The following is a 19,119-nucleotide window of genomic DNA, read 5'->3' as shown; positions in this document are numbered from 1 at the left end:
TTAAATAAATGATTTTTAAAAAGTAAAATATATAGCATTTATTACAGACAAATTAAGTGCTAAAGATTAAAGATTAGCTTTATTTGTGACATGTACATCGAAAGATCAAAACATTATCAATAAATAAAGAAATGCTGTAGATAGATAGATTTTTTTTTCATAATCTCCAGATCGGGACTGGTATTGTGGGAATTTAGGCCCTCTGCTTATCTGGCTGTGAGGGAGTCACAGAGGCTGGCTGTGCACATGTAAGTAAAACCAGGGATTCCTAGCTATTCGATGTATATAATTACAACAATTAATTCTCACTAAAGTAAGTGAACACGGTCATGAGGAGACACCAGATTGTGGAGAGAGAAAGAGAGTTTAAAGCAAGTGAGTTGGGGAGGGGTTGCAATTGGCACATTTTGCACGCTACAGTCCCAGAGAAACATTGGATTGCACATAATCAGCACTTGGCAAGGACCAATATAAAGAACTTAGGTTCAAGCGGAGTGGAGATTGTATGAATGGGTCACTGTTAGAGTGGAGAAGTTGAGGCTTTGGCTCATCGAGGCTTTGACGAGGGGAGGCAAAGGCCATAGGTAGGTTTTCTTTTCAATTATGTATTCTTTATTTATTTCTTATTGTACGTTTAGAGCAGTGGGGATGTCAGAAAGAATACTGGAACACTCCTTTTGCAGAACTGGAGAAGACAGGGAGACCTTCAGTGTCCCTGACAACTACACCCGTGCATCAAGAAGTGCATCCAGCTGCAGCTTCTAACAGACCATTTTAAGGACTTGGAGCTGGAGCTGGATAACCTCCAGATCATTCGGAAGGCTGAGGGGGTTTAGCGACAGGAAACAAAGCTGGGTGGCAGTGTTAGCAGTGAGGAGGATGCTAAGAGGATGCAGGGTGACTTGGATAGGTTGGGTGAGTGGGCAAACTCATGGCAGATGCAATTTAATGTGGATAAATGTGAAGTTATCCACTTTGGTGGCAAAAATAGGAAAACAGATTATTATCTGAATGGTGGCCGATTAGGAAAAGGGGAGGTGCAACGAGACCTGGGTGTCATTATACACCAGTCATTGAAAGTGGGCATGCAGGTACAGCAGGCGGTGAAAAAGGCGAATGGTATGCTGGCATTTATAGCGAGAGGATTCGAGTACAGGAGCAGGGAGGTACTACTGCAGTTGTACAAGGCCTTGGTCAGACCACACCTGGAGTATTGTGTGCAGTTTTGCTCCACTAATCTGAGGAAAGACATCCTTGCCACAGAGGGAGTACAAAGAAGGTTCACCAGATTGATTCCTGGGATGGCAGGACTTTCATATGAAGAAAGACTGGATGAACTGGGCTTGTACTCGTTGGAATTTAGAAGATTGAGGGGGGATCTGATTGAAACGTATAAGATCCTAAAGGGATTAGACAGGCTAGATGCAGGAAGATCGTTCCCGATGTTGGGGAGGTCCAGAACGAGGGGCCACAGTTTGAGGATAGAGGGGAAGCCTTTTAGGACCGAGATTAGGAAAAACTTCTTCACGCAGAGAGTGGTGAATCTGTGGAATTCTCTGCCACAGCAAACTGTTGAGGCCAGTTCATTGGCTATGTTTAAGAGGGAGTTAGATATGGCCCTTGTGGCTACAGGGGTCAGGGGGTATGGAGGGAAGGCTGGGTTCTGAGTTGGATGATCAGCCATGATCATAATAAATGGCGGTGCAGGCTCGAAGGGCCGAATGGCCTACTCCTGCACCTATTTTCTATGTTTCTATGTTTTCTATGACATACAGGGAGGTAGTTACACCCAAGGTGCAGGACACAGGTAACTGGGTGACTGTCGGAAGGTGGAAGGGGTATAGGCAGTCAGTGCAGAGTGGCCCTGTATCGTTCCCTTCAACAACAGGTATACCGCTTTGGATATTGTTGGAGGAGATGGCCTAGCTGAGGAAAACCACAGTGGTCAGGTCTGTGTCTCTACGGTTCAAAAGGAAAGGGGGGAGAAAGGGGAGAAGTGGTGAGCTGTAGTAATAGGGGATTTGTTAGTTAGGGGAACAGAAAGGAGGTTCCGTGGACAAAAAACAGATTCCCAAATAGGACGTTGTCTCCCAAGTGCCAGTGTCAGGGACATCTTGGATAAGATCCACAGCATTCTTTATTGGGAGGGTGAGCAGCCATAGGTCATTGTCCATGTTGATACTGTGATGACAAACCAAGTTATCAGAAGATTGATGCTGATGAGAGAGATAAGGGAGACAATGGAGAAACATTCAAAATGCTAATAAGAGAGAAGACAGAGACTAACAAGAAAGAAACACATTTCAGAATGTTGACAGACCGGTTGCTTTGAATCTGAACTGTTTGAAGTTTGATGGACTGGTGATACCCCAGCAGGGGGATAAAAAGAACAGGTTCACTAAGGCACGACACACACCACGAGATCACGAGATAACGAGACCCTGGAAGAGCGGTGTGCCCCCACAACTTAGTGGGAGTTGGAGGTCTGGTTCAAGGGAACCGAACATAGATTGATAGGGTGAAAAGGGACGATCGGCGGGAACCTGGTGTGTGTGTCCGCCCTTGCCTGGGTGCCGGGTTCACCGCGGAAGAACGGTCGTATCCGGAGTGGAGGGGTCACAGTCAGTGACCACAGAAGACATAAAAAAGGGTCCGCCCAAAAGCTAATCAAAGGTCTGCTGTATCAGATTTGCATATCTCTATCTCTCTCTCTCTCTCTCTCTCCAACGGCACCACAGCGATTACTGCGAATTGTACTAAGCTGAACTGAACTCTGCGTCACTTGAGACTGATCATTTTACCACTAGACTGCGATAGAGCTTGGTTGATTCCTATTACCCTAGTTCTGTGTACATGTGTGTTTTATCATTGCTAACCTGTTGCATTTATATCCCTACAATTAGAGTACTGTGTTACTTATTTCTTTAATAAAACTTTATTAGCTTCTGTTGAACCAGACTCCAACTAACTGGTCTATTTCTGCTGGTTTGGCAACCCAGTTACGGGGTACGCAACAATACCAGTGATATGGGTAGAAGGGGTAACGATATCCTGCAAAGTGAGTTTAGGGAGATAGAAGGATAAATTAGAGAGCAGGACCTCAAGGGTTGTGACCTCAGGATTGCTACCCATACCAGGTGCCAGTGAGGCCAGAAGTAGGAAGATCATACAGTTAACACTTGTCTAAGGAATTGGTACAGGAGGGAGGGTTTTATATTTTCCAATCATTGGGCTCTCTTCCAGGGAAGGTGATGGAACCTAAACAGAAGAGACGGTTTGCACCTAAACTGGAAGGGGACTAATATCCTAGTGAGAAGGTTTGCTAATGCTACACAGGGTTGGGGGGAGGTGTTAAACTAGAGTTGCATGGAGATGGGGACCAAAACATCAGAATAGATAGTGGAATAGTTGTAATAAAGATGTTGTTAAGCCTACATTCAAAGTCATTCCTGACTTTGGTCAAAAGGTCAAACATGGTGGGACTAATGTTCTGAGCTGCACATATTTCAATGCAAGGAGTATTGTAGGAAATCAGGAGGGCTAAAAGAAGGCATGAGGTTGCTCTAGCAGTCAAGGTGAAGGAGAATCCTAAGGACCTCTGCAGATATATTAATAGCAAAAGGATAACAAGAGACAAAATTGGTCCTCTGGAAGATCAGAATGGTAATTTATGTATGGAGCCAAAAGAGATGGAGGAGACCTTAAATGAAGTTGTTGCATCTGTATTTACTCGGGAGATGGGCGCAGGGTTATAGATGTGAGACAATGCAGCAGCGAAATCTCATCACGGACCATATGCAGATTACAGAGGAGGAGGCATTTCCTGCCTTGAGGCAAATTAAGGAGGATTAATCCCCTGCAGCTGATGAGGTGTTCCCTCGGACCCTGTGCAAGGCTAGTGCAGAAACTGCAGGGGCCCTAACAGAGATACTTAAAATGTCCTTAGCCATAGGTGAGGTGCTGGAGGACTGGAGGATATCTAAAGTTCTTCCATTATTTAAGAAAAGCTTTAAGAATAAACTAGGAGAATATATGCTGGTAAGCCTGCCATCAGTAGTGCCAAAGTTATTGGGAAGTATTGTAAGGGATTGGATATATAACTATTTGGATGTACATGTACAGATTAGGGGTGGACAACTTGGCTTCATGAGCAGTAGGTCATGTCTAACAAATCATATAGACTTTTTTGAGGAAGCTACCAGGAAAGTGGTTGAAAGCAAGGTAGCAGAGGTTGTCTACATGGACTTCAGCAAGGCCTTTGACAAGGTCCCACGTGGGAAGTTGGTCAAGAAGTTTCAATAACTTGGCATTCAAGATGAGGTAGCAAATTAGATTAAACATTGGGTTCATGGAAGAAGCCAGAGAGTAGGTGTAGATGGTTGCCTCTCTGACTGGAGGCTTGTGACTAGTAGTGTGCCGCAGGGATTAGTGCTGGGGCTGTTGTTCTTTGTCATCTACATCAATGATCTGGATGATAATGTAGTAAACTGGATCAGCAAATTTGTAGATAACACCAAGTTTGGGGATAGTGGTGGACAGTGAGGAATTCCATCAAAGCTTGCAGCAGGATCTGGGCCAGCTGGAGAAATGGGCTGAAAAATGGCAGATGGAATTTAATGCAGACAAGTGTGAGGCGTTGCACTTTGGGAGGACCCAGAAGAGTAGGTTTTACACTATGAGTAGGACACAGAGGAGTGTGGTAGAACAGAGGTATCTGGGAATTCAGGTCCATAATTCCTTGAAAGTGGTGTTGCAGGCAGATAGAATTGTAAAGAAACCTTTTGGCACATTGGTCTTCATAAATTAATGTATTGAGTAGAGGAGTTGGGATGATGTGTTAAAATTATATAAGACTTTGATGAGATCTAATTTAGAGTATTGTGTCCAGATTTGTTTTTCGAACTCCAGGAAACATGTAAATAAGATCGAAAGAGTGCAGAGAAAATTTATAAGGATGTTGCTGGGACTGGAGGACCTGAATTATAAGGAAAGATAGACTAGGTTAAGACTTTATTCCTTAGAACGTAGAAGATTGACGGGAGGTTTGATAGAGATAAGCAAATTATGAAGAGTACAGACAGTGTAAATGTAAGCAAGCTTTTTCCATTGAGATTAGGTGAGACTACAACTATATGTCATAGGTTAAGCATGAAAGGTGAAATGTTTAAGGGGAACATGAGGGGGAGCTTCTTCATTCAGAGGGTGGTGATTGTGGAACAAGTTGTCAACAGAAGTGGTGTATGCAGTGTTGATTTCAACATTTAAGAGAAATTTAGGTAGGTACATGGATGGGAGGCGTATGGAGGACTATGGTCTGGGTGCAGGTCAAAGAGCCGATGTAGGTTAATGGTTCAGCACAGACTAGACAGGCAATTTGCAGTACATATCTGCAGGAGACACATAGAATGGAACATTGACCTTCAGCCTTAATGTAGTGAGAATATGAGAAAGAAAATTAGTGGAAAGAAAATAATGTCTGATTTGCAGTTTACATAAAAATGAAATATTATGAAACTTCAACTGGAGATGATTTATATCTAATTGTAGACACATAATTTAACAAATCAGGTTGGACTGTGTGGAGCTTTCATAATTGACACAAAATATTTCATAACGACTAAGCAGAATATTCCGAATATTTTCTGCCACAAGGCAGGTACGGGTACATTAACTCATTTGTTTATTTGCTTTTTGGGTGATGGCAAGCATTTATTTCCCATCCCCAATAGCCCTTGAGAAGATGAATGTGACACCCTTCCTGTACCAGTGCAGTCATCTAATGAATGGAAAGTGATGTTGGGGAGGTTGAAATACGGGACAAAGAAATGGTGGACAAACTCCATAAGTATTTTGCATCGGTCTTCATGGTGGAAGACGCTAGCTGTATGTCAAAAATCCAAGAGAATCAAGCGGCAGAAGTGAGTGTAGTTCCTATTACTATAGTGAAGATGCATGGGAAGCTGAAAGGTCTGAAGGTAAATAAGTCATCTGCTCCAGATCAACTACACCCCAGGGCTCTGAAAGAGGCAGCTGAAGGGATTGTGGAGGCATTAGTAATGATCTTGCAAGAATCACTAGATTCTGGAATGATTCCGGAGAACTGGAATATTGCAGATGTCACTCCTCTCTTTAAGAAAGGAGGGAGCCATAAGATAAAGATCATAAGACCATAAGATATAGGAGCAGAAGTAGGCCATTCGGCCCATCGAGTCTGCTCCGCCATTCAATCATGAGCTGATCCAATTCTTCCAGTCATCTCCACTCCCCTGCTTTCACCCCATACCCTTTGATGCCCTGGCTAATCAAGAACCTATCCATCTCCACCTTAAATACATCCAATGACTTGGCCTCCACAGCCGCTTGTGGCAACAAACTCCACAGATTTACCACCCTCTGACTAAAGTAATTTCTCTGCATCTCTGTTCTAAAAGGACCTCCTTCAATCCTAAAGTCTTGTCCTCTTGTCCTAGAATCCCCTACCATGGGAAATAACTTTGCCATATCTAATCTGTTCAGGGCTTTTAACATTCAGAATGTTTCTATGAGATCCCCCCTCATTCTCCTGAACTCCGGTGAATACAGCCCAAGAACTGCCAGATGTTCCTCATATGGTAACCCTTTCATTCCTGGAATCATTCTCGTGAATCTTCTCTGAACCCTTTCCAATGTCAGTATATCCTTTCTAAAATAAGGAACCCAAAACTGCATACAATATTCCAAATGTGGTCTCACAATTGCCTTATGGAGCCTCAACATCACATCCCTGCTCTTATATATCTCTAGAAATGAATGCCAACATTGCATTTGCCTTCTTCACAACCGACTCAACCTGGAGGTTAACCTTTAGGGTATCTTGCACAAGGACTCCCAAGTCCCTTTGCATCTCGGCATTTTGAATAGAGGGGGCCCTCTCTGGTTGACAGCCGGTGACTAATGGTGTTCTGCGGGGGTCAGAACTGGGACTGCTTCATTTCATGTTATATGTCAATGATTTGGATGACAGGATTGAATGCTCTGTGGCCAGGTTTGTAGATGATACAAAGATAGGTGGAGGGGTCGGTAGTGTTGAGGAAGCAGGGAATCTTCAGAAGGAATTAGACAGATTAGGAGAATGGGCAAAGAAGCAGCAAATCGAATACAGTTCAGGGAAGTGAATGGCCATGCACTTTGTTAGAAGGGATAAAGGTATAGACTATTTTTTAAATGACAGCAAATTCATGAATCAGAATTGCAATGGGACTGGTACAGGATTCCCTGTAGGGTAACTTACAGCTTAAGTCAGTGGCAAGGAAGGCAAATTAGCATGCATTTTAAGAGGACTAGAATACAAAAGCAAGGATGTAATGCTGAGGCTCTGTACACATTGGATAGACCACATTTTGGAGTATTATGAGCAGTTTTGGGCCCTTTATCTAAGCTAGGTTGTGCTGGCATTAGAGAGAGTCCAGATGAGGTCCACGAGAACTATCCCAGGGATGAAATGATAATTGTATGAGGAGCAATTGACAGCTCTGGGCCTCTACTCACTGGAGTTTAGAAGAATGAGAGGGGATTTCATTGAAACCTACTGAATATTGAAGGATCTAAATAGAGTGAACATGGAGAAGATGCTTTCTATAGTGAAGGAGTCTAGGACCAGAGGGCACAGCCTCAGCATAGAAGAACGTCCCCTTTGAATGGAGATAAGGAGGAATTTATTGCCATGGATGGCTGAGGAGGCCAAGTCATTGGGTATATTTAAAGTGGAGATTGAAAGGGGTTTGATTAGTAAGGGTCTCAAAGTTTACTTGGAGAAGGCAGGAGAACGGGGTTGAGATGGATAATGAACCACCAATGATGGAATGGCAGAGCAGTTCGATAGGCTGAAGAGCTTAATTCTGCTCATATGGTCTAATGGTCCTATGAAGATGCTCCCAGAGTGCAGCTGGAGATTTTCTGGACTTAGACCCGATAATAATGATGGACCAATGACATATTTCCAAGTAAGAATGGCATACAAGGGGAACCTGCAGGTGGTGGTGATGTGTGTACTTGCAGCCCTGGTCCTTCTTGATGACAGACATTATGGGATTGGGAGCTGCTAACAGAGTAATCAAGTTCATGTTCAAGTTTATTGTCATTCAACCGTATGCATGTCTACAGCTGTACGAGACATCGTTCCTCCAGACCACGGTGCACAACACAGCACATATAACTCACACACACACACAACACAAAAATATTATTACCACAAATAAATGAACAAAAAATAAGGTGCATATTTAAAAGTAAACATATAACGCATATGTGATGAGGTTTGGATGGTGGCAGGAAGTTCCAGTCTTACGGCCTGGAGGAAAAAGTTGTCTTCCATCCTAACAGTTCTTGTTCCAATGGTTCAGTGCCTCCTGCTTAATGGTAGGGGTTCAAAGAGATTGTTAGATGGATGGTAGGGATCATTGACAATGCTAAGGATCCTGCATATGCAGCGCACCTGATAAATATCTCTAATAGGTGGAAGAGAGAGCCCGATGATTTTGATTCATGCTTTGTGACCCAGCATCTGGCTGCCTTAATTCAGTTCCTGATCAGCTGTAACCCCAGGATATTGATAGTAATATCAAAGGCAGATGGTAAGATTATGCTTTATTGAAGATGGTCATTGCTAGGAAGGATTGTGGCTCAAACGTTACTTGTCACTTATCAACAGAAGCCTCAGTTTTTCTAGGCCTGGCTGCAGCAGGCATGGGCTGTTTATCTACTGATTTTAAACTCTCCTGAAGGAGCCAAAATACAGATCTACTGTAAGTAACCGGTAACTACATAAACCTTCTGCAAAACATAATTAAATCCACCCACCGCCCTCTTTTCAACATAAATCAACAGTGAAGAGTGATTTGTTGCCTTGTCTGTCTTCTTAAAAATCACAATTACGTTAGTGATTGAAACCTGCCAATGGTTCTTTTAATTTTGTTGCCTGCTCAGAGCCTTCTTAACGAGGATCCATCAAAGAGGGTGCAATAACTATTAAGGCTGTGTGGCACAGAAGCAGAGCAGATTGCACAATGCTTTTCAGCACCTGCTCTAAGATCAGGATTGGATTCCTGTCGCTGTCTGTAAGGAGTTGGGATTTGCTTCCCATGACCATGTGAGTTTCCTCTGGGCAATCCAGTTTTCTCCTACATTCCAAAGGCATAAATTTGAGTTCAGTGAATTGTGGAGAACATAAGAAATAGGAGCAGGAGTTGGCCATCTGGCCTGTCGAGCTTGCTCTGCCATTCAATAAGATCACGGCTGATCTGACAATGGACATATCTCCACCTACCTGCCTTTTCCCCATAACCCTTAATTCCCCTACTATGCAAATATTTATCCAACCTTGTCTTAAATATATTTTCTGAGGTAGCCCCCACTGCTTCATTGGGCAGAGAATTCCACAGACTCACCACTCTCTGGGAAAAACAGTTCCTCCCCATCTCCATCCTATATCTACTTCCCCCAAATCTTGAGTCTATATCCCCTAGTTCTAGTCTCACCTACCAGTGGAAACAACTTTCCTGCCTCTGTCTTATCTATCTCTTCCATAATTTTCTAAGTTTCTATAAGATCTCCTCTCATCCTTCAGAATTCCAGCGAGTCCAGTCCCAGACGACTTAATCTCTCTTCATATTCTAACCCCCTCATCTCTGGAATCAACCTGGTGAATGTCCTCTGCACCGTCTCCAAAGCCAGTATATCCTTCAAGTAAGAAGACCAGAACTGGACGCAGCACCCAAGGTGCGGCCTCACCGGTACCCTGTACAGTTGCAGCACAACTTCCCTGCTCTTAAATTTACTCCCTCTAGCAATGAAGGACAACATTACATTTGCCCTCTTGATAGCCCGCTGCACCTGCAAACCAACCTTTTGTGACTCATGCACAAGCACTCCCAAGTCCCTCTGCACAGCAGCATGCTGCAGTTTTAACCATTTAAGTAATAATCTGATCTTCCACTTTTCCTTCTGCTGATGCTGGAAGCGTGGTGACACTTGCGGGCTACCCAGCACAGCTCTTGCTGATTTCATTTCCCCCAAATGATGCACTTCACTATATATTTCGATTTGCATATGACAAATAGTTAATCTATCTATCTTAAATACTACATTAACATTCAACAACCCTTAAGTGATTTACTGAAGAGTAACCAAACAAAATTTAACAGAGGCACCTCAGAAGCTGTCCAAACAGATAATCTGAAATGCGATTAAAGATCTCAAAGTTTAGAAATATTTTGAAGGAGGCCAGAGGCAGTGAAAAGCAGACTGTGTTAGGAAGGGAATGCCAGAGCTTCTACACAGAGAAAGTGCAGCTACCAGCTTTTTAAGAAAGGAGGGAGAGAGAAAACAGGGAATTATAGACCAGTTAGCCTGACATCTGTGGTGGGAAGGATGCTGCAGTCAATTATAAAAGATGAAATAGCAGCACATTTGGATAGCAGTAACAGGATCGGTCTGAGTCAGCATGGCTTGACGAAGGGGAAATCATGCTTGACTAATCTTCTGGAATTTTTTGAGGGTATAACTAGGAAAATGGACAAAGGAGAGCCAGTGGATAAGGTCCCACATAGGAGATTATTGGGAAAAATTAGAGCACATGGTATTGGGGGTAGGGTACTGACATGGATAGAAGATTGGTTGGCAGACAGGAAACAAAGAGTAGGGATTAACGGGTCCTTTTCAGAATGGGAGGCAGTGACTAGTGGGGTACCACAAGGCTCGGTGCTGGGACCGCAGCTATTTACAATATACATTAATGATTTAGATGAAGGGATTAAAAGTAACATTAGCAAATTTGCAGATGACACAAAGTTGGCTGGCAGTGTGAAATGTGAGGAGGATGTTATGAGAATGCAGGGTGACTTGGACAGGTTGGGTGTGTGGGCAGATGCATGGCAGATGCAGCTTAATGTGGATAAATGTGAAGTTATCCACTATGGTGGCAAGAACAGGAAGGCAGATTATCTGAATAGTGTCAAGTTAGGAAAAGGGGAAGTACAACGTGATCTCGGTGTCCTTTTTCATCAGTCACTGAAAGTAAGCATGCAGGTACAGCAGGCAGTGAAGAAAGCTAATGGCATGTTGGCCTTCATAACAAGGGGAGTTGAGTATAGGAGCAAAGGGGTCCATCTGCAGTTGTACAGGGCCCTGGTGAGACCACACCTAGGGTATTGTGTGCAGTTTTGGTTTCCAAATTTGAGGAAGGACATTCTTGCTATTGAGGGAGTGCAGCGTAGGTTCATGAGGTTAATTCCCGGGATGGCAGGTCTGTCAAATGTTGAAAGATTAGAGCGACTGGGCTTGTATACACTGGAATTTAGAAGGATGAGAGGGGATCTGATTAAAACAGATAAGATTATTAAGGGATTGGACACGCTAGAGGCAAGAATACAGGTTCCCGATGTTGGGGGAGTCCAGAACCGGAGGCCACAGTTTAAGAATAAGGGGTAGGCCATTTAGAATGGAGTTGAGGAAAATCTTTTTCACCCAGAGAGTTGTGTGGATCTGTGGAATGCTCTGCCTCAGAAGGCAGTGGAGGACAATTCTCTGGATGCTTTCAAGAAAGAGTTAGAAAGAGCTCTTAATGATAGCAGAGTCAAGGGATATGGGGATAAGGCAGGAACTGGATACTGATTGTGGATGATCAGCCATGATCACAGTGAATGGCAGTGCTGGCTCGAAGGGCCAAATGGCCTACTCCTGCACTTATTGTCTATTGTCTATTGAAAGTGAACGGAAAATATTTCAGGATGCTAAATGAGAGGGACAGTGGTACTGTTGACAAAGTTGCCACTGCAGAGTTCCTCCCACACCCCAAAGATGCGCAGGTCAGTAGTGACATGGTTATTGTAAATTGCCCCTTCCGTGTAGGTAAATGGCAAATCCTGGGGGAGCTGATGGCAGTATGGGGAGAATAAAGCCCAATTAGCGTAGGATGAGTGTAATTGAATGCTTGATGTTCAGTAAGAAAAAAGTTGTTCGATCAGGCAAAGACAACAGTATTCATTCATTGACCAAGAATGATGTCAGCACTAAATAGAAATAAATTAGGGAAAGTGTCGCAAAGGTATGATATGAATAACAAAGCTTGAAGTGTCAAAAGGAGTCATATACGATGATATAGGATGTGATAGAGGAGGGGTTCCAGCCTGAAAACTATGTTGTTGCAGCTACGCTGTTCTTGGATGACGTAATGAATCTTCCGTCAGGACTAACTGAAGGAAGAGTGAGTAAGGGATTTGAAAGCTGGAGGGGGAGGGGGAGGGGGAGATGCAAAATGATAGGAGAAGACAGGAGGGGGAGGGATAGAGCCGAGAGCTGGACAGGTGATAGGCAAAAGGGGATACGAGAGGATCATGGGACAGGAGGTCCGGGAAGAAAGACAGGGGTGGGGGGATCCAGAGGATGGGCAAGAGGTATATTCAGAGGGACAGAGGGAGAAAAAGGAGAGTGAGAGAAAGAATGTGTGCATAAAAATGAGTAACAGATGGGGTATGAGGGGGAGGTGGGGTCTTAGCGGAAGTTAGAGGTTGATGTTCATGCCATCAGGTTGGAGGCTACCCAGACGGAATATAAGGTGTTGTTCCTCCAACCTGAGTGTGGCTTCATCTTTACAGTAGAGGAGGCCGTGGATAGACATGTCAGAATGGGAATGGGATGTGGAATTAAAATGTGTGGCCACTGGGAGATCCTGCTTTCTCTGGCGGACAGAGCGTAGATGTTCAGCAAAGCGGTTTCCCAGTCTGCGTCGGGTCTTGCCAATATATAAAAGGCCACATCGGGAGCACCGGACGCAGTATATCACCCCAGTCGACTCACAGGTGAAGTGTTGTCTCACCTGGAAGGACTGTTTGGGGCCCTGAATGGTGGTAAGGGAGGAAGTGTAAGGGCATGTGTAGCACTTGTTCCGCTTACATGGATAAGTGCCAGGAGGGAGATCAGTGGGGAGGGATGGGGGGGACGAATGGACAAGGGAGTTGTGTAGGGAGTGATCCCTGCGGAATGCAGAGAGAGGCGGGGAGGGAAAGATGTGCTTAGTGGTGGGATCCCGTTGGAGGTGGCAGAAGTTACAGGGAATAATATGTTGGACCCGGAGGCTGGTGGGGTGGTAGGTGAGGACCAGGGGAACCCTATTCCTAGTGGGGTGGCGGGAGGATGGAGTGAGAGCAGATGTACGTGAAATGGGGGAGATGCGTTTAAGAGCAGAGTTGATAGTGGAGGAAGGGAAGCCCCTTTCTTTAAAAAAGGAAGACATCTCCCTCATCCTAGAATGAAAAGCCTCATCCTGAGAGCAGATGCAGCAGAGACGGAGGAATTGCGAGAAGGGGATGGCGTTTTTGCAAGAGACAGGGTGAGAAGAGGAATAGTCCAGATAGCTGTGAGAGTCAGTAGGCTTATAGTAGACATCAGTGGATAAGCTGTCTCCAGAGACAGAGACAGAAAGATCTAGAAAGGGGAGGGAGGTGTTGGAAATGGACCAGGTAAACTTGAGGGCAGGGTGAAAGTTGGAGGCAAAGTTAATAAAGTCAACGAGTTCTGCATGCATGCAGGAAGCAGCGCCAATGCAGTTGTCAATGTAGCGAAGGAAAAGTGGGGGACAGATACCAGAATAGGCACGGAACATAGATTGTTCCACAAACCCAACAAAAAGGCAGGCATAGCTAGGACCCATACGGGTGCCCATAGCTACACCTTTAGTTTGGAGGAAGTGGGAGAAATTATTAAGAGTAAGGTCTACTATAAGCCTACTGACTCTCACAGCTATCTGGACTATTCCTCTTCTCACCCTGTCTCTTGCAAAAACGCCATCCCCTTCTCACAATTCCTCCGTCTCCGCCGCATCTGCTCTCAGGATGAGGCTTTTCATTCTAGGATGAGGGAGATGTCTTCCTTTTTTAAAGAAAGGGGCTTCCCTTCCTCCACTATCAACTCTGCTCTTAAACGCATCTCCCCCATTTCACGTACATCTGCTCTCACTCCACCCTCCCGCCACCCCACTAGGAATAGGGTTCCCCTGGTCCTCACCTACCACCCCACCAGCCTCTGGGTCCAACATATTATTCTCCGTAACTTCCGCCACCTCCAACGGGATCCCACCACTAAGCACATCTTTCCCTCCCCGCCTCTCTCTGCATTCCGCAGGGATCGCTCCCTACACAACTCCCTTGTCCATTCGTCCCCCCCATCCCTCCCCACTGATCTCCCTCCTGGCACTTATCCGTGTAAGCGGAACAAGTGCTACACATGCCCTTACACTTCCTCCCTTACCACCATTCAGGGCCCCAAACAGTCCTTCCAGGTGAGACAACACTTCACCTGTGAGTCGACTGAAGTGATATACTGCGTCCGGTGCTCCCGATGTGGCCTTTTATATATTGGCGAGACCCGACGCAGACTAGGAAACCGCTTTGCTGAACATCTACGCTCTGTCCGCCAGAGAAAGCAGGATCTCCCAGTGGCCACACATTTTAATTCCACATCCCATTCCCATTCTGATATGTCTATCCACGGCCTCCTCTACTGTAAAGATGAAGCCACACTCAGGTTGGAGGAACAACACCTTATATTCCGTCTGGGTAGCCTCCAACCTGATGGCATGAACATCGACCTCTAACTTCTGCTAAGGCCCCACCTCCCCCTCGTACCCCATCTGTTACTCATTTTTATGCACACATTCTTTCTCTCACTCTCCTTTTTCTCCCTCTGTCCCTCTGAATATACCTCTTGCCCATCCTCTGGGTCCCCCCACCCCTGTCTTTCTTCCCGGACCTCCTGTCCCATGATCCTCTCGTATCCCCTTTTGCCTATCACCTGTCCAGCTCTCGGCTCTATCCCTCCCCCTCCTGTCTTCTCCTATCATTTTGGATCTCCACCTCCCCCTCCAACTTTCAAATCCCTTACTCACTCTTCCTTCAGTTAGTCCTGACGAAGGGCCTCGGCCTGAAACGTCGACGGTACCTCTTCCTACAGATGCTGCCTGGCCTGCTGCGTTCACCAGCAACTTTGATGTGTGTTGCTTGAATTTCCAGCATCTGCAGAATTCCTGTTGTTAATGAATCTTCCGTTCACATAAAGGGGAATGGAGCTGTGGAGTCCTCTCCTCCTGCTACCTCTTTCTGTTCTTAACAAAGAAACTCCGTGTGATTGAAGGAAACAATCCCCGCAAGTCATGTAGCTACTCGTTTAAACCTCGTGTACAAACTCGGAATCAGAATCAGGGCACCACTGACACATGTCATGACATGTGCCATTCTGTGACAGCAGTTCAGTGCAAGACATAAACATTCTACAAGTTACAGCAGTAAATAAATAAATAAACAAACAAACAGAAAGGAGTGTGAAAGAGAAGTAGTGTGCTGGTGTTCATAGGTTCATGGACCGTTCAGAAATCAGATGGTAGAGGGGACGAAGCCTCTCCTAAAACTCTGCGTATGTGTCTTCAGCTCCAGGACCTCCTCCCATGAGAAGAGGGCATGTTCCAGTTGGGGAGGGGTCTTAATGATGGATGGTACCTTTCTGAGGCATCACCTTTTGAAGATGTCTTCAGTGGCAGGGGAGGTTGTGGCTGTGATGGAGCTGACTGAATCTACAACACTGCAGTTTCTTTCGATCCTGTGCTATGCAGACTCCATAGCAGGAGGTCATGTTGCCAGTCAGAATGCTCCCCACTGCACATCTGTAGAAATTTGCTAGGGTCTTTGGTGATGTACCAAATCCATCTGGGCACTTGCCCATTGAAAACTGCCTGATTTGCAGCTTGGGAATCAAACCTGAATGACTTTAACTTCACAGGATATCAGGCACAACGTACCCCACATGGACCTTCCACATAATTTCATCTAAACTTATGAACAGATCTTTCCAAGAACTTTATCACTCATGAGTTTACAAAATTATTTTGCTCTGACTATTTATATGCTGGGAATCTCTCCTTTCTAACAGCTCCAGGTGTGTTTTGTCAGTAAGTCCTAATAAGATTTATTGCTAATCTGAAACTTGTATCTCCGAGTTTCATTCTGCCCATAACTTAGAACATCTTTACAGCTATCACACTGCTTCACAATCAACTATTGCTTAGTCCATTACTTTTGGGAGATGAGAAGCCAGCCTTTGCTGTCTTTCCTGATAAACGCATCCTCTTAATTCTGATGTTGTATCCTGCACTTATGATAGAAAGGCACATATACAGCAAATTTAGCAAAATACTAAGTGATGCCTGTACCCACAACACAGCTGAGAAATCTCAGACAGGATCTTTTGTTATTCTGTTGCTTTAAATTCCTTCTAAGAAATAATATGCAGTATGTGCCTATCACCAGTTTTCTTTGAATGGCATCTGAATCCAATGTGTGTGGGCGAACAAATCAGCCTTTTTTCATGGTAATAACTCTTCATTAAAGAGTACTATAATAAGGGTAGCTTTGTTCTTAATAAAAGGATTTTAATTGCAGAACACCTGCTAACTAACATTGTTACCTGCTTACTCGTTTCTTTCAGTAGCGCTGTGCGGTTGGCATCAGTAACCACCTCTGTTTCATCAGTTCTAAATACATCAAAATCCAAGTGGCATGGGTTCTGCTTCTGTTACATTACCATGCCATCTCAGACAGAATGGATCTGGAACATAAAACTTCACAAAACAAGCCCACCTTTGTGCAGCTGGAAAAGCAATCTTCTGGTTGTGAATTGTGAGATTAATTGGGGGTTAAGTTCCACAGCTCTCAAGAGTGTCCAGGAGGGTCACCACACGTGATGAGCTCATGTCCTGTAAACGGGACAGAACTTCCATTCTGTCCATTGAAACAATGCAACCATAAGGTACGCACTTAAATTGTGCAAGACCACAGCACAAATTTTTTTTGAGGCACCCTGCTGTTGTGAAAGGCAGTAGCGCACAAGGAGCTACAGGAACCCATATGCTCACGGAGCATCTATGGAGTTAAACAGTTGGTTTCAGGTCAAGACCTGTCGTCTGTGAAGGGCAGTCTTTCTTTCCTTTAAGAAGCCAATGCCATGAGAGGCAGTAGCTTGCACTTCTTAAAGCCAGACCACCCTTCTCCAAGTACGGATGTGCATTGCATCCGTAACAGGTTATTGGAACCCACCCAGTGAAAGTGCCCTGAAGGAATCAAACAGCAGTACAATATTGGTTTTGCGGGTTGTGCTGGAGATCTTGTCGGAGCTGCAAGTTAAAGAAGCCTCTTAACTTTCTGATCGACCCTCTCAGTGCCCTTCCCAGCTATTTTCCTTCACCCTGCAGTCAAAGGATTTACAACATTTGTTCCTCCACCACTTTCCTCACCACCATCCAGTGATTCTTTCTGTTAATCCTGGCACAGTAAATGGGGGGGGGGCACGGTTTTTATTAATCACTTTTCTCAGGATAGTCATCACTGAGTTAGAGAAGAATTGCCTTGTCATCTTCTGCTCTTAATTCCATTGAGTTTGTGAGAATGAATGGTTAAACTAGAAAGAGTCCAGAAATGTTTCACAAGGATATTACCATTTCTAGATAGCCCGAGTTATAGGGAATGTTCACCAAACTAGGTCTTTACTCCATGGAATGTAGGAGAATGAGGAGCAAGCTTTAAGAAATCTTTAAATTTATGACAGGCATGGATAAGGTGGGTGGTAGCAATCTTTTCCCCAGAGTAAGGGAGCCCAATACTACACGGCATAGATTTACGGGGAGAGGGGAAATACTAGAAAGGAACCTGAAGGGCAGCTTTTCCATGCAGAGGGTAGTGAGAATATGGAACAAGTTTCATGAAGTGATTGAGAATGGTACAATAGTATCATTTTAGAAGCTTGTGGATAGGTACGTGGAGCAGTAGGGACTGGAGGGATATGGGCCAAACACAGGAAGGTGGGACTGACTGGGTAGACAACATGGTTGGCATGGACACGTTGGAACAAAGTGTGCTTATCCACGCTGTAATGCTCCACGATTCTACACTGAGACGGAAAAGAGTACCACACGAAAGACCTTGCTTATGCTTTTAATATACCAACTTTGAAATGTAATTATCAGTTTCCCGGTTGACCATGTTTGTGACAATTCTGCTACAGTTATTCAGTATTAGAGGTTCTATTTCTCAGGAAGCCGAGAGCTCGGTGGTCAGCAGAATTCAGACTGAGAGTGGCCTTCACTCAGTGATGACCTCAGCCATTTCTGACTCTGTTGCTATTTGGTGGTGGCTGCATCACATTGATAGGGATTGAGGTTTAAGCAGGAGAGAAACAGTTTCTGGTGTGTAGCTGGGTAGTAACTTGCAATGCAACTGTCCTGTTCTGGCCCCTGTCATTCTGCCAGTGAATAATGTTTCTTTGTTTCTTCATCTGTTCTTTCAATGGGAGACATTTAGAGTCCCTGAGGGTTGGTGTGCTGGGCAGTTTCTTTGGGTTTCCGGGCTGACACTTTGGAACTTTCAAAACGGAGTGGCTTCTGTAATAAAAGTGATGGAAAACAATTGGATATATTCTATCAGAGTAAGGTCAGCCATTTCCATGTACACGTGTTTAAAAAAAAGTAAATGTTGGAATTCTGAAACAAGGTAATTACTGCAACTACACAGAAAATCGTCACTATTTGAGAAAGGATTAGTTACAGTTGGTAAATCAATTTCTCTCAGCAATTCATAATTTTATATTTATATAGGGGGAAGGATGGCTTCCAGACGGTAATGGCTAATATGAGGGGGGCATAATTTTAAGCTGCTTGCAGGAAAGAATAGGGAGAGATGTAGGAGGTAGGTGTTTTTTTTACACAGAGAGTGGCGGGTACATGGAACACATTGCCGGGGGTGGTGGTAGAGGCAGATACATTGGAGACACTTAATGGCAGTTAGATGAGCTCATGGTTAAAACAAAAATGCAAGGCTATGTGAGAGGGAAGGGCTAGATTGAACTTGAAACAGGTCAAAAGGTTGGCACAACATTGTGGGTGAAGGGCTCATGATATGTTGTACTGTTCTGTCATCTATGTTTCACATTCCATTCAGAGGAGCACTCTTAGTATCCAAAATCCGCTCTTAATATACCTTGGTGAATTGGCTTCTTACGGGGAAATGTTAAATTTCAGTTGAATAGCAATGTTTGCAATAT

The 19,119-nt window shown here is 44.4% G+C and overlaps 1 long non-coding RNA gene across 1 annotated transcript in view; it reads right to left on the bottom strand.

The window, feature by feature from the left end:
- Positions 1 to 18,007: 18,007 nt before the first annotated feature.
- Positions 18,008 to 19,119, bottom strand: part of LOC134347630 (uncharacterized) — a 99,825-nt gene continuing 98,713 nt past the window's right edge. The window contains exon 5 of the long non-coding RNA XR_010018211.1: positions 18,008 to 18,460. This is a non-coding gene — a long non-coding RNA (uncharacterized LOC134347630). The remainder of the gene's footprint in view (positions 18,461 to 19,119) is intronic.

The sequence above is a fragment of the Mobula hypostoma genome, chromosome 6 (assembly GCF_963921235.1).
Source record: "Mobula hypostoma chromosome 6, sMobHyp1.1, whole genome shotgun sequence".
Lineage (NCBI taxonomy): Eukaryota > Metazoa > Chordata > Chondrichthyes > Myliobatiformes > Myliobatidae > Mobula > Mobula hypostoma.
The sequence above is the reverse complement of the archived record's forward strand: the minus strand, read 5'-3'. Positions and strand labels throughout refer to the sequence as shown.